The sequence below is a fragment of the Perognathus longimembris genome, chromosome 15, assembly GCF_023159225.1.
Source record: "Perognathus longimembris pacificus isolate PPM17 chromosome 15, ASM2315922v1, whole genome shotgun sequence".
Lineage (NCBI taxonomy): Eukaryota > Metazoa > Chordata > Mammalia > Rodentia > Heteromyidae > Perognathus > Perognathus longimembris.
In genome coordinates this window covers 32514880-32527057 of record NC_063175.1, presented here as the reverse complement: position 1 = coordinate 32527057, position 12178 = coordinate 32514880, and positions in this window count along the sequence as shown.

The following is a 12178-nucleotide window of genomic DNA, read 5'->3' as shown; positions in this document are numbered from 1 at the left end:
ACTAGGTATCCTAGCTAACTATGGCCACATATAAGAATTTCACACCAACTAATCTATTTTCTCATATTCTTAGTGCAGGGTGAGGTAACATTCCTTTGCTCCTGTGGTAGTGGATTGTGGCATGGGATAGAGTTCTGACCTCTGGAGTAGGACCTGGGTGTAGCTGTCATTACTGGACAAGGCTTGGAAATTAGTATTTTCCCCACAATCTTTGTTCTCTTTTACTTCCCTCTGCCCAGATGAAGACAATTCAGAAGACCCAGAGGACAGCAATCTCTTAATTGTAAAAGACCTCAGTTACAAACTCATCCACAGAGAAAAACTTCAGGCTAACCAGCAAGTCCTCATTGAATTAATAAGGAATAATTTTATTGTGATTGAATTATTCTTCATCATGGGGTTTCTTTGTTACTGAAGCTAGTCTGATAACAACAAATTCTCAGAACACTTGGGAACAATCAACACCATCTTACATTAGTCCAAAGGCCCACTGTTTGTAGTAAAAGTATATTTGGGAATAAGTCTTCAATCATATATAGCCAAGATACATTAATGATAAAATTGAAAAAAAAGTACCTTCAATATACAAGAAGATTTATGTTTTAAGTATACCTGAGTTCATTAAAGTTTAGTATTTGGCATATAAACCCATAGTGAGATTCAGGGAACCCCTTAGATTGCAGAATCTTGGATCAACATCCCACAAATTTGGATTCAAGTGTTTTGAGACATGACTTATGAGTCTGCATCTTTAAACTGGTTGTGAGTATTCTGATGTAAGTTTGTCACTGACCAATATAGTAGTGGGAAAATTGTCATTTTACTAACAAAGGTCAATGCAGAAGCTGGGATAGACATTTTGAATTCTATCTTGTTTGTGTTTCATGTTATGATGAAAGAAACCATACTTATGTATTGGCAAGAATAAAAATATAAATCCCTTTAACTAAACTAACACAGTAATTTACAATACAGGGCTTTACTAAATGACATTAATATAGGAATTTACCATAATCAATCCTGATTGAACTGTACTAATTAAAGATGATTTGGAAAAAGGTTATACACACTAAAGTCAACAGGGAAGTTTACAAACTACAAATACCTGATTTCTACTCCAGACTTATTGATGTGATTGGATGGAGGAACAGCCTAACATTCCCAGGTATTTTTTTTTTTGTGTGTGTGTGTATGTGTTTTTTGTTTTTTGTTTTTTTTTTTGTAATCCTCAATTCAGCCAGTGTCCAGAATCATTTGTTCAGGCACATTCTTCTTACAATATCATACCTAGTTCAAAAGCTTGAATATAAGAAGTACCTGAGAATTGTCAGAAAACAACAAAAAGAAATTGTGAAATCCCAGATCTGCCCAAATTGAAAATGAATAGAGTTTGGAAAGTAAATCCTAACCACACCCACATTTAAGAAAAAAACAACAATTGGTATCAGTGGAGAAGGTTTAAAATATGGATGACAGTAAGAGCTATCTAGGGAGACTTTTCGTAATGGAAAACCCTCAGCCTTACTCTCACATATAATTTATAATATCCTGATAAAGGAAAACCAGGAAACTCCTCTCCCACCCCTCCCCATTTTCCTTCTCTTTCATTAAGTAGGAAATTCAAAGGGAATACCAAATTCGAGAGACACAGGGTAAAAAAAGAGAAATAACTACAAAAGCAATACTTGCAAAACTGTTTGGTGTAAGTGAACTGAACAACTGTGAGGGGGGAGGGAAAGGGGGGAGGGAGGGGGGCATGAGGGACAAGGCAACAAACAGTACAAGAAATGTATTCAATGCCCAACGTATGATACTGTAACCTCTCTGTACGTCAGTTTGATAATAAAAATTTGAGAAAAAAAAAAAAAGAACTGTAAAATTTTGCTGGATTTGGGAACCACCTTGGAAACAAAGATATAGTCTGTAAAGAACACTAGCTTAGAAAAATCTGAATTTCAGTCCTGTCACAGGATTTAACTGAACGTGCAACCCTGTGCATGGGTTTTCTCCTCCTGCCCCTAAGTAAAGGTGTCTAGGTGTGCCACTGTTGTCACCTACACTTACTGGGGAGCTCTAATGGACATGAATGAGATTTAAAGCTTCAGAGTTCCGTGTAAATGTTAAACCTTGCAATCAAATAGTGTTAGAGTGGATGATGTCTTTACTACTGCCTCCAGGGAGTTTTCCACAAACATGCCCCTTTCTTTTCCTCCTCTTTAATAAAAGATTTGAGAATGACACCTTGGAATGTGCTAAGTTCTTTATTTCCATAATTATCTAAAACTAAGCCTTATCCCTGGCCATATGTATTGTCACAATTCATCCTCATAGTTGCTTCATTGTCTTTCTGTTTCTCACCTCTCTTCTCTTAGTCTCTTTCCATCCTAGGCAGTGTCTCTCCATTACACCCATTCTCTCTTTTATTATTATTACTTAAGAATCATAAAGTGGAAGTCAGGTTGCTGTGCTTTCGGAGACAGATGAGGCCAAGTGGCCCGCTGGGAGCACTCGGCACCGACATCCCACTGCATCCTGGCATATGGAGCAGAATCTCCAGACAGTGACATTAACACTCCTGCTTCAGGTAACTCATTTAGCTTTGGTGTCATTTTACAATAAATATACCATCGACCGACACAAATTAGACAGCTATTGAGATTAATTTTGAGGCACCATCGGCAACATCTTAAATCAAAAATCACTCTTTATTAGCATGCTTGGCAGTATAGTGTGGCTGCCCTCCCCCCTCCTGATTCCTGCCACAAGAATAAATGAGGCCCCATGGTTGACATAGCGCATCAAGTGTTTTATAATAGTCTAATTGTAGCTAATGGTTTGTGCAGCTAATTAAGGCCCTATGAATTACAGTAATCAGTCAGGCTCATCCTTTAAACCAGATAGTTCTAGTCAACCATTCCCTTAGTAAGAAACAAAATATATAACTATATCTAACTATAAGTACACACACGCACACATACATACATGCTGTGATGATCAGTTAGATTCATTTGAATACACAAAAAATAATAAGGCTGAGTTTTTTCTATTATAACAAAATATTTCAAGAAACATCGTTGTTTTTTGTTTGTTTTCCCAGGATAAACTTAGTCACTAAAGGTAGGGAGAAAGTGAAGTCTGCACTGTGGTACAAGAATAACCAAGAACAGAAAAAATTTACCTTAAATTGCTTTGGTGCCAAGGTAGCTCCTTTTCTCTCCCATCTCCCACAATCCATCAGGGACCCAGCCTAAGGATTACATTTATTTGTTAGGTAGTGGGAATATGAGTCAGGGTGATGCGGGCAAAGAATCTACTTAAACCAAGGGTTTGAAAATCCAAAATGAACAAAATTTCATTTGCCAACTTTATAGTGGACATAGCCACCAAAATGATTAGGTTTGTTCAGAGCCAGTGAAAGGTTAGTGAGCAATTCAAGGGAAATTAGTAAGTGGAATGAAATGGCTTCCTTTTTCAATGGGCTTGTTTTGCAGAAAATGTCTAAAATAAAAGATCTATTAAATTGTAATAAAGCTCTTCAAGGGCCCTGAAGTATACTTCATTTCTTGGTTTGTTTAAAACTTGACTGGACATAACAAGAAAGAACTTTGGAAACAATTCTACCAGGACCCTAGGGAATAAAAGAAGAGGGCAATAGGTCTTTCCCAGCAGTTGTATCTTTGATTCTTTGAGAAACTGGGAAAAAAAATCTATAGAAATGTCACTAGCATAACCTCCACTGGAAGAACATATGCTCCATTTCCCCTGGGTCCCATTGCCAATGAAAAGTGGGGTAAGAGAAGGGATTTTCAAGAAGATCACATGTGTTCATTCTTTCTTGCTCACAATCTTGAGCAACTGGTAAGCACTATGAAAGCTCAACGAGAAACTCACATTGTATTAAAATAAAATTTGATCTTACTCTCCCAGGAAAATAACTACTGAGCAGCTTCTATTAGATAAAGTATATAACTATATTCTATCTATGTATATTTCTGACCCTATAACCATCTACCTCTATCTAGCCAATGGTTTCTTATTGTAATGGAGGACCATTCCTTTATAATTTTATAGAAGATGAATGTGTCAATATCCCCTAAAAGCTACTGTCCTTTGACATACCAAATTATTTTTATTTCATTAAATATTCTATAGATTATAATAGCTCAGAATTATGGTAGAGGATAAAGAGCATTTGTCAAGAAGTAAAATAAAATAAAATAATGTGTTTCAATCTAGAGGCCTAGATTTTCATGACTGTAGGACATTTACCTCTATCAATGGACTGTTAATCTGAATCATCATTCTGAAAGATTCCTGTTAGGTATGAATCTTTCCTTATTTCAGAAGCAGTGACATTCAGAGTGAAATTCTTATATTTATTCCTGCATACTTTTGAAAAATCAGTGTAACTTTTTTGTGAAAGTTGTTTGTTTAGTGTTTTCATTTATAATTTTGCCAGGGTGTGAATATATTTTCTTGGTCATCTGCGATGGTATTAAAAGTATAGTTTTTATCTCCTAAATATACTTTGTGAAGTATTATCTGCATGCTGACATTTGATTATGTGTACTTCAAGGATTTCTGTCAAGTTTTCTCCCTTGAAGATGACCAGATGTTGTAGGAAATCAGATTGATGGAGATGAAGAGTGTTATTTCTCAGGCTTTCACCCCCATGCTGTCTTCCCTCCTCCTTTTTTCCACACCACTCTCCCTCCCCACATTGGTCCTTGTGCTGTTTGTGGAGTTGAAAACTCAGCATGTGCTGAGTTAGATTATTTTGAAAAATATACTTTGGTTCAAGATAAAAGCAGTGTATTCACCCTCAGGAAGTTGGTAGGGAAGGGCCTGGGGCTTTATGTATCTGTGCCGACACAAGAAACTTAGTGACGGCTCCCCACCGGCCTGCTGTTTGTCTCTTTCTATAGGTTATATCAAGTCTTTTCAGCATGTGAGATTGCTTTACCAGTCTTCCTGAGCACAGTTCATACTGCTAACTCATCCTGTCAGACTTTGGAGACATAGAGGAATGTACATTATCTTCCCACAACATTTCACTTAGCATATGAAGTATACTCCAATCATCTCAGAAGTAATTATGATGTGCCTGTGATTACATTTCTCACCACAGTGCTCACTCCATTCCATAAAAAGAGAGTATAATGGACCTCTACAATAGCTAACAAATCAAAAGACCTATCTAAAATGTTTATCGCATTTATAAGGCAGAAACTCCAGAGTATTCCTTTTAGACATTTTCCTATCTAAAAGTGCCAGATCTGGACCAGCTAAACCATGAAGATACCTTCAGCCATACCTAGGACTTTCTGACTTACATATCTAGTGTTGGCAGCAAAGCCCAGTTACTCATAAACAGTTGACTCTAGAGTCCAGCAATTTGCTTTTGGTTGACATGATGCTGCTATTTTTCCTTGTTTTGTTTGACTGTACAGTGGTGACTGTGTTAATAATGTTTATAAATACCATGCACAAAAGTTGCAGAGCCACAGAGCTCATTTGAAAAAAAGATATATTAAATTCACAAATTATTGTAATGAATTAATCTGTCATCTTCCTTTATTTCTAGCACCAAGAGTGTATCTATAGAGATCCATTAGCAATCCAGGAATGATATGGACACATATGGAATACCAGCAACACCTACATATGATGGGAAGGTTTAGGAAACTCATCTGGCATGTGGATTCATCTTCAAGATGGCTCACATCCTCCCTATAACACAAAAAACATGGTTTATCCCATTTTGTATTGTGTTAGCCTACACTTACAGCAATCATTCATTTGTCTCAGAATTTAGAGATCTGTGCTTTGATGGTTTTGCCTTGCCAGATATTGCTTACCATCAAAGCACAGATCCCTGCTTTCTATTCTTGCAGACAACTCCTGTGTGTCATCATATTCCCTGCTTCCATGTGCAAAGGTTCTCTAGTTCCTGCCAACTAGATTTCATTTTTTTGTTTGAATGCAAATGCTTAGTTTACACTTATAGTGCCATGTAGTTGACGCTGTAATGAAAGGCAACTGTAGTTGAAGAGAATAGTCATTAGTGATCATGATTGTACATTCCTGAAATCACAGCCAGTTCAGAATTTGAGGTAAGGAGGAGCAAAATTGAAAGCAGTCCAGGAAAAAACATGAGAACTTATTTGTAAACAAACTAAAAAAAAAGAAAAGAAAGAATGAAAGAAAAATAAATAAATGAAAGCAGATGGTTGAGGCTGGGAATGTAGTAGATGACAAAATAGTTGCCTAACACATTCAAAGAATACCCCGAGGAATATCACTAGCACCCAAAAAAGAAAAGACAAAAAAAAAAAGGCTGGGGCTGGGAATATGGACTAGTGTCAAAAGTGCTTGCCTTGTATACATGAAGCCCTAGGTTAGATTCCCCAGCACCACATATATAGAAAACGGCCAGAAGTGGTGCTGTGGCTCAAGTGGCAGAGTGCTAGCCTTGAGCAAAAAGAAGCCAGGGACAGTGCTCAGGTCCTGAGTCCAAGCCCCAGGACTGGCCAAAAAAAAAAAGGCTGGCAGATTGGCTCGGGTGGTAGAGTATCTGTTAGAAAGAACAAGACTCTGAGTTCAAATTCCAGCACCATAATCATAATAATAATAAAAATAATCTACACTATAGATTTTAGATTTGGCTATAGATAGCAAATCTACTTCAGGAAAAGGTGGAGAAAATAGAGACCCCCATCATCTCACTTCTAAAATTGAGAGACTATTATCTGCTTTTCAGAATCCAACATAAATCTTGAATCCTCCAGCAAGATCTTTCCATGCATAGGAGATTATATTACCTCTCTAATCTTTGAACAGGAAAGTCTATTACCATGTAAGACTATAATCATATGCATTTGTGGATTTATTTACCAGCCAAGTTGTGGTTTGTGGCAGCTAATGTGGAAATTAATTCTCAGTTCTGAAACCCATAGCATTTGATACTATTGAAGCTACAAAGCCTGAGAAAATTGGGGGTAAAATTAAGGCAAAATTTTATGAAAAGGAAGAGATGATTCAAGGCTGAGAAAATGCAATAAGGAACAGAATGAAGTTGAATTTATCTTAGCAGCTCCAGAAATGTTAGCTTATCAACCACGGAATTCAATTTATGGGTTATTTGAAAGCAGACTTAATTTAACTTTTAAAAACACCTTGCTAAATAAAACAGTACTGAAAATTATTATTAAAATGTAGCTAATAACTGTACTGGTTTTCATTTTTGAGAAGGAGTAAGGCAGGAAAACAGACTCTGGAGCCAGGCTTTTGGGTTTATCTCTGAGTTTTCACAAATAGGAGCTGTGCTGCTTTGTAATGTTCCATACCGTCTCTGTGTCTAATGTTTCCCATCCATAAAAACACCAAGTTTGTAGTATATAATGCATGTGAGCATTATTGGGGTTATATAACTAAATGGATTAAGATATATAAAGTTCCCAGAATATTGCCCAACACACAGTCTCAGTAGAGAGTTATATTTTATGGAACTAATTTAATAACTTTTGAAACTTAAAATTCATTGAAAAGTCTCCTGTACAAAGTGAATTAGAACTTTTAGATTTGAGTTGTGGTTCATATTTCTTTGAGAGTAGACAAGGATGAATTCTATTGTTTTTGTGGGATAGAGGTAGATACTCTGATCCAATATCCAAGATTGTTTAAATAGAATTATAAATTTAAATATAGAGATCTTTATAAAATACTTAATAAAGTTTTAACTTTTGATTAGTATGTACTCTCTATAAAATGGTAATTATTGTTTGTTGAAGCCATGAAAATGACAAGACCACCTCTGTGTCAGATGAAAATGTATTGTTGAAGACAGGAATTAAATTATTTTCAATGTGATTTGCATCAAATTTTTATTAATGGACTATTTTGCCCTTTGATTATATTTCTAAGACTCGGTAGTTTAGACTTTTTTAGAAATCAAGTATACATATCTATCCCGGTGATGATGAGTCACACCTTTAATCCTAGCTACGTAGGAGTCTGATATCTGAAAATCATATTTCAAAGCCAGCTGGGGCAGGAAAAGTCCATGAGCCTCTTAGCTCCATTATGAGAAAACCATAAGTGGTGCTGTGGCTCAAGTGGTAGAGGCCTTGAGCTGGAAAACTCAGAGACAGTACCAAGGTCTGGAGTTTAACACGACAGAAAGAAAAAAAGAAAGAAAGAAAGAAAGAGAGAGAGAGAGAAAGAAAGAGAGAAACAAAGAGAGAAAAAAAGAGAGAGAAAGAGAGAAAGAAAGAAAGAAAGAAAGAGAAAGAAAGAAAGAAAGAAAGAAAGAGGGAGGGAGGGAGGGAGGGAGGGAAAGAGAAAGAAAGAAAAGAGAGAAAGGGAGAGGAAAAAGAAAGAAAAGAAAGAGAAAGAAACAGCAAAAGAAAGAGAGAAAGAAAAAAACAGAGAGAAAGAGAAAGGAAGAAAGAAAGAAAGAGAGAAAGGAGAGAAAGAAAGAAAAGGGAGAGAGGAATGAAGGAAAGAAGGGAGGGAGGGAGGGAAGGAGGGAGGGAGGGAGGATACATACCTTTATATGTTGCAGGACACTATAATTCTGTTTTATTTTTATGTATTTTGTTCTGATATTGAGGCTTTAACTCAACTTCCTTAAGCCATTTCTATTGCTCATGGATGGTGATCTACCCCTTGAGCCATGCCCCTAGGACTTTTGTTTTGTTTTGTTTGTTTGTTTTTCTGGCTAAATGGTAATGGACTTTCCTGGAATTTTGACTTCATATCAAGATCCTCCTTTCTAAGTCCCTCAGATTACAGGCATGAGCCACTTGTGCCTTGTGGAAAACAAAAATTTAATAACTGATTTGTGCATGCTCTTCAAATGTCTCCTTTCATGAAACAAAAGAATCATCTAGCTCACAGTTGAGGTCACTGAAGAGCAGTACTTAGTACTTAAGCAGAAATAGTATGGAAATTTTTCATTCAGTTTACTATGACATACATTCTGCTTTCCAACTACATGATCTAGAAATCCCACAGCAGATTTTGGTCTAAACAAACTAGAGAGAAATATCCCTGTTGTAGGTGTGGTGACACACTGTAAGTCCAGCTACTTGGGCTGCAGAGTCACAAGGATATTGAGTTCCATATTTAAAAACCAATCTTGTGAAATGAGTTCAAATAAAGCAATGATTGAAGTGAGTTATAAACGCTGTCACCTGTAGTTACCAGGTAATAAACTCTAGAACTTATTGGTAAATAAGCAAATTTGAAAAGAGGGAATCTGTAATTTTACTGAGAGTGAATCAATGTAACTCTGTCCAGCTAGAAGACTTCCTGAATCGCTTTGAGTCTGTGACTACCTATGGAAACCACAGGTGGTTGGTATTAGTTGTGAGAAGCCAGAGCATGTAGAGACTTGGGGCTGACATTATACATTTTTCTGTGACCTTTAAAGAAGTCTAGAGAAAATCAAGACCTCATTTTCTTCCTCACAAATTTTTTTGCAGTGTAGATTTATTTCTCTGCACATTATGCAGAGAGGATTTTAAAGTCTTTTACTGTAGGTTCTATGAACCACAGCAGGAATTTTAGATAGTTGTTAACCTCACAAAAATAAACTTTAGGATTTATGTGTGGTGACAGGTCTATAATCCTAGCATTTGGGGAGCTGAAACAGGAAGATTGTAAGTTCAAAGCCAACTTGGACTATATAACATGGCCTTGACTCAAGATAGGTATATGAGTTGTTTATATCTTCTCAGGTAGAAAATCCATAAAATCATACTTGAAAAACAAAGAAAATACTATAAACTCTTTTTAAAAGTCTGTAATTCCAGACTTTTAAAATCGCATAGGTTGTCTTACTTGCTTGCCAGAAATGGTACTCACTTTTTGGTCAGAGCACACCACATGGTAAAATGACAAGCACGGGTGAAAAAATAATACTGAATAAAGAGTGGGTAACCAGCTCTTTTTCTAGTTATTATTTGTTTCCCTATAGAATACTGTGGGAACAAACACCTCTTGTATTGAAGGCAAATATCATTTGTTCTATTTCTTGGGTGAGTGGGTTTGTTTGTTTGTTTGTGTTTGGTCAAACCTTGTCAAGAGAATTATTTTTCTATATTATCCTGTTGATACTATGGCAAAAGTTTCTTTCAGACACAAATTGATCTCAAAATCCATAATTCAGTTAACTGCGAAAAGGTCTAAGATACATGGTAATAATTTAAGAATAATACCCCAAATATAATGTAAAGCTCAAGTTATCTGTGCTCAGGAAAGCAGAATGGCTTGAAACAAGTTCATAAGATTCTATCTCCAAAGAAAAGGCTGGAGTGGGGTGGGGGGCACTGGGAATATGGCCTAGTGGTAGAGTGCTTGCCTTGTATATATGAAGCCCTGGGTTTGATTCCTCAGCACCACATATACAGAAAAAGCCAGAAGTGGTGCTGTGGCTTAAGTGGTAGATTGAGCAAAAAGTAGCCAGGGACATTGCTCAGGCCTTCAGTTCAAGCCCCAGGACTGACAAAGGAAAAAAAAAAAAAAGCAAAGAAAAAATGAGGCATGGCGAGGACATGCCTGCAATACCAGAGCTATTATGATCAGGGTTTTGGAGCAAAAAGAAAGACACTACATCAAAAACAGTGTACAGAAGAGATAAAAACAACTGTAAAGAAGCACTATAATTGACAAAAAACACCTGTAAGAGACTAAATTTTGACTGAATTTCCCATACTGATTTCTCAGACCACAGGCTTCAGAACAGGATTTACAAGCAGAGGCTGCCCACTTTTCAATCTTAGTACCTACCTGGTCCGGTTGGAGAAAAACTGAGTCAGGTCTTCCTAGTGAATTTAAGTCCTTCCCCCTCAAAGTTCATTTAAAGGCAGTAAATAGATACTATCTATTAACAGACAACGCATCTACAATAATTCCGTATTATCACAAAAGCAACAGAGAGATCGTCTATGGATGTAAAAGAAATTTCAGCATTCATTCATATTTGAACACCTTCACATATTCTTTGGAAGATAATGCATTTAGCTCTGACCATGGATGGTAGGTAAAAGCATATGCCACTTTCAAAACAGAATCTGTAATTGTTTGTAGCAGACTCTGACTACCAAGGCAACAATTATAAAAGTACTTACTGACATACGTTCGTTTCAACAAGTTCTCTCCTCGATTGTAGAGCTGGTCAAAGAGAGTCCTGGATTGTGATCCAGACCTACAGTATTTCCTACATACTTAAAAGAAAAAAATAATTTGATACAGGAAAATAAAAATCAGGGAAAAATCAGAGGAAGAAATAGTACAGAAAAAAATCTCATATAGTTTTCAGTGGAAGAAATACGAACAGTTATTGTTGACTGGAATATACTGAGTAGAAAATAAAGCCAGAGAGATAACTTAAAATGCTAGCACCATATCACTGTATCTCATCTGAGTACCTTGGATAATGTATATACTGGTATTAGAACTAGGTAAGGGAAAGGGCATATTAAAATTGAGAGACAAAGGATAAAAAGACAAATGACTTCAAAAGAAATACTTGCAAAAACATGTAGTGTAAACCAACTGAACAACTCATGAGAGAAGAGGGAAAGGGGGAGGGGGGAGGAGGAAGTGAGGGAGGAGGTATCAAATAGTACAAGAAATGTACCCATGGCCTTACATATGAAATTGTAACCCCTCTATATATCGCTTTGAAAATAAATAATTATTATTTTAAAAAAAGAAAATAAAATGCTACCACCAGACACAATTCTGTTACAACAGATACTTATTGATTGTTGTGAAGCTCCATTTAGAATGAAGACTTAAAGTGGGGAGAAACCTTCCAGAGGAAATTTTTTTAATAATATTTTAAGACTGAGCATAACGACAGTAACATGAGTACTAGACTGGAATCAAGGGAAAAGGAAAGGAAGATCTGTAGGCATGTATAGAGTTGTAATGGTTCAGTCAATGACAGGTTATAAATACAAGGGTGATCTCTGTGATTATCATGGAGTTGAAATTTTTCTATTGTTCAGTGACACTGTAACTGCATTGTACTGTGGCAATACTACATTACAGTGTTACTTGTGCGATAGCAGTAATGGTGGTATAAACAAATCTAGCATGATGCAAATGGTATAGAAGTACAGTACATATAATTATGTACAATGCATAATGCTTGATAATGATAATAAAT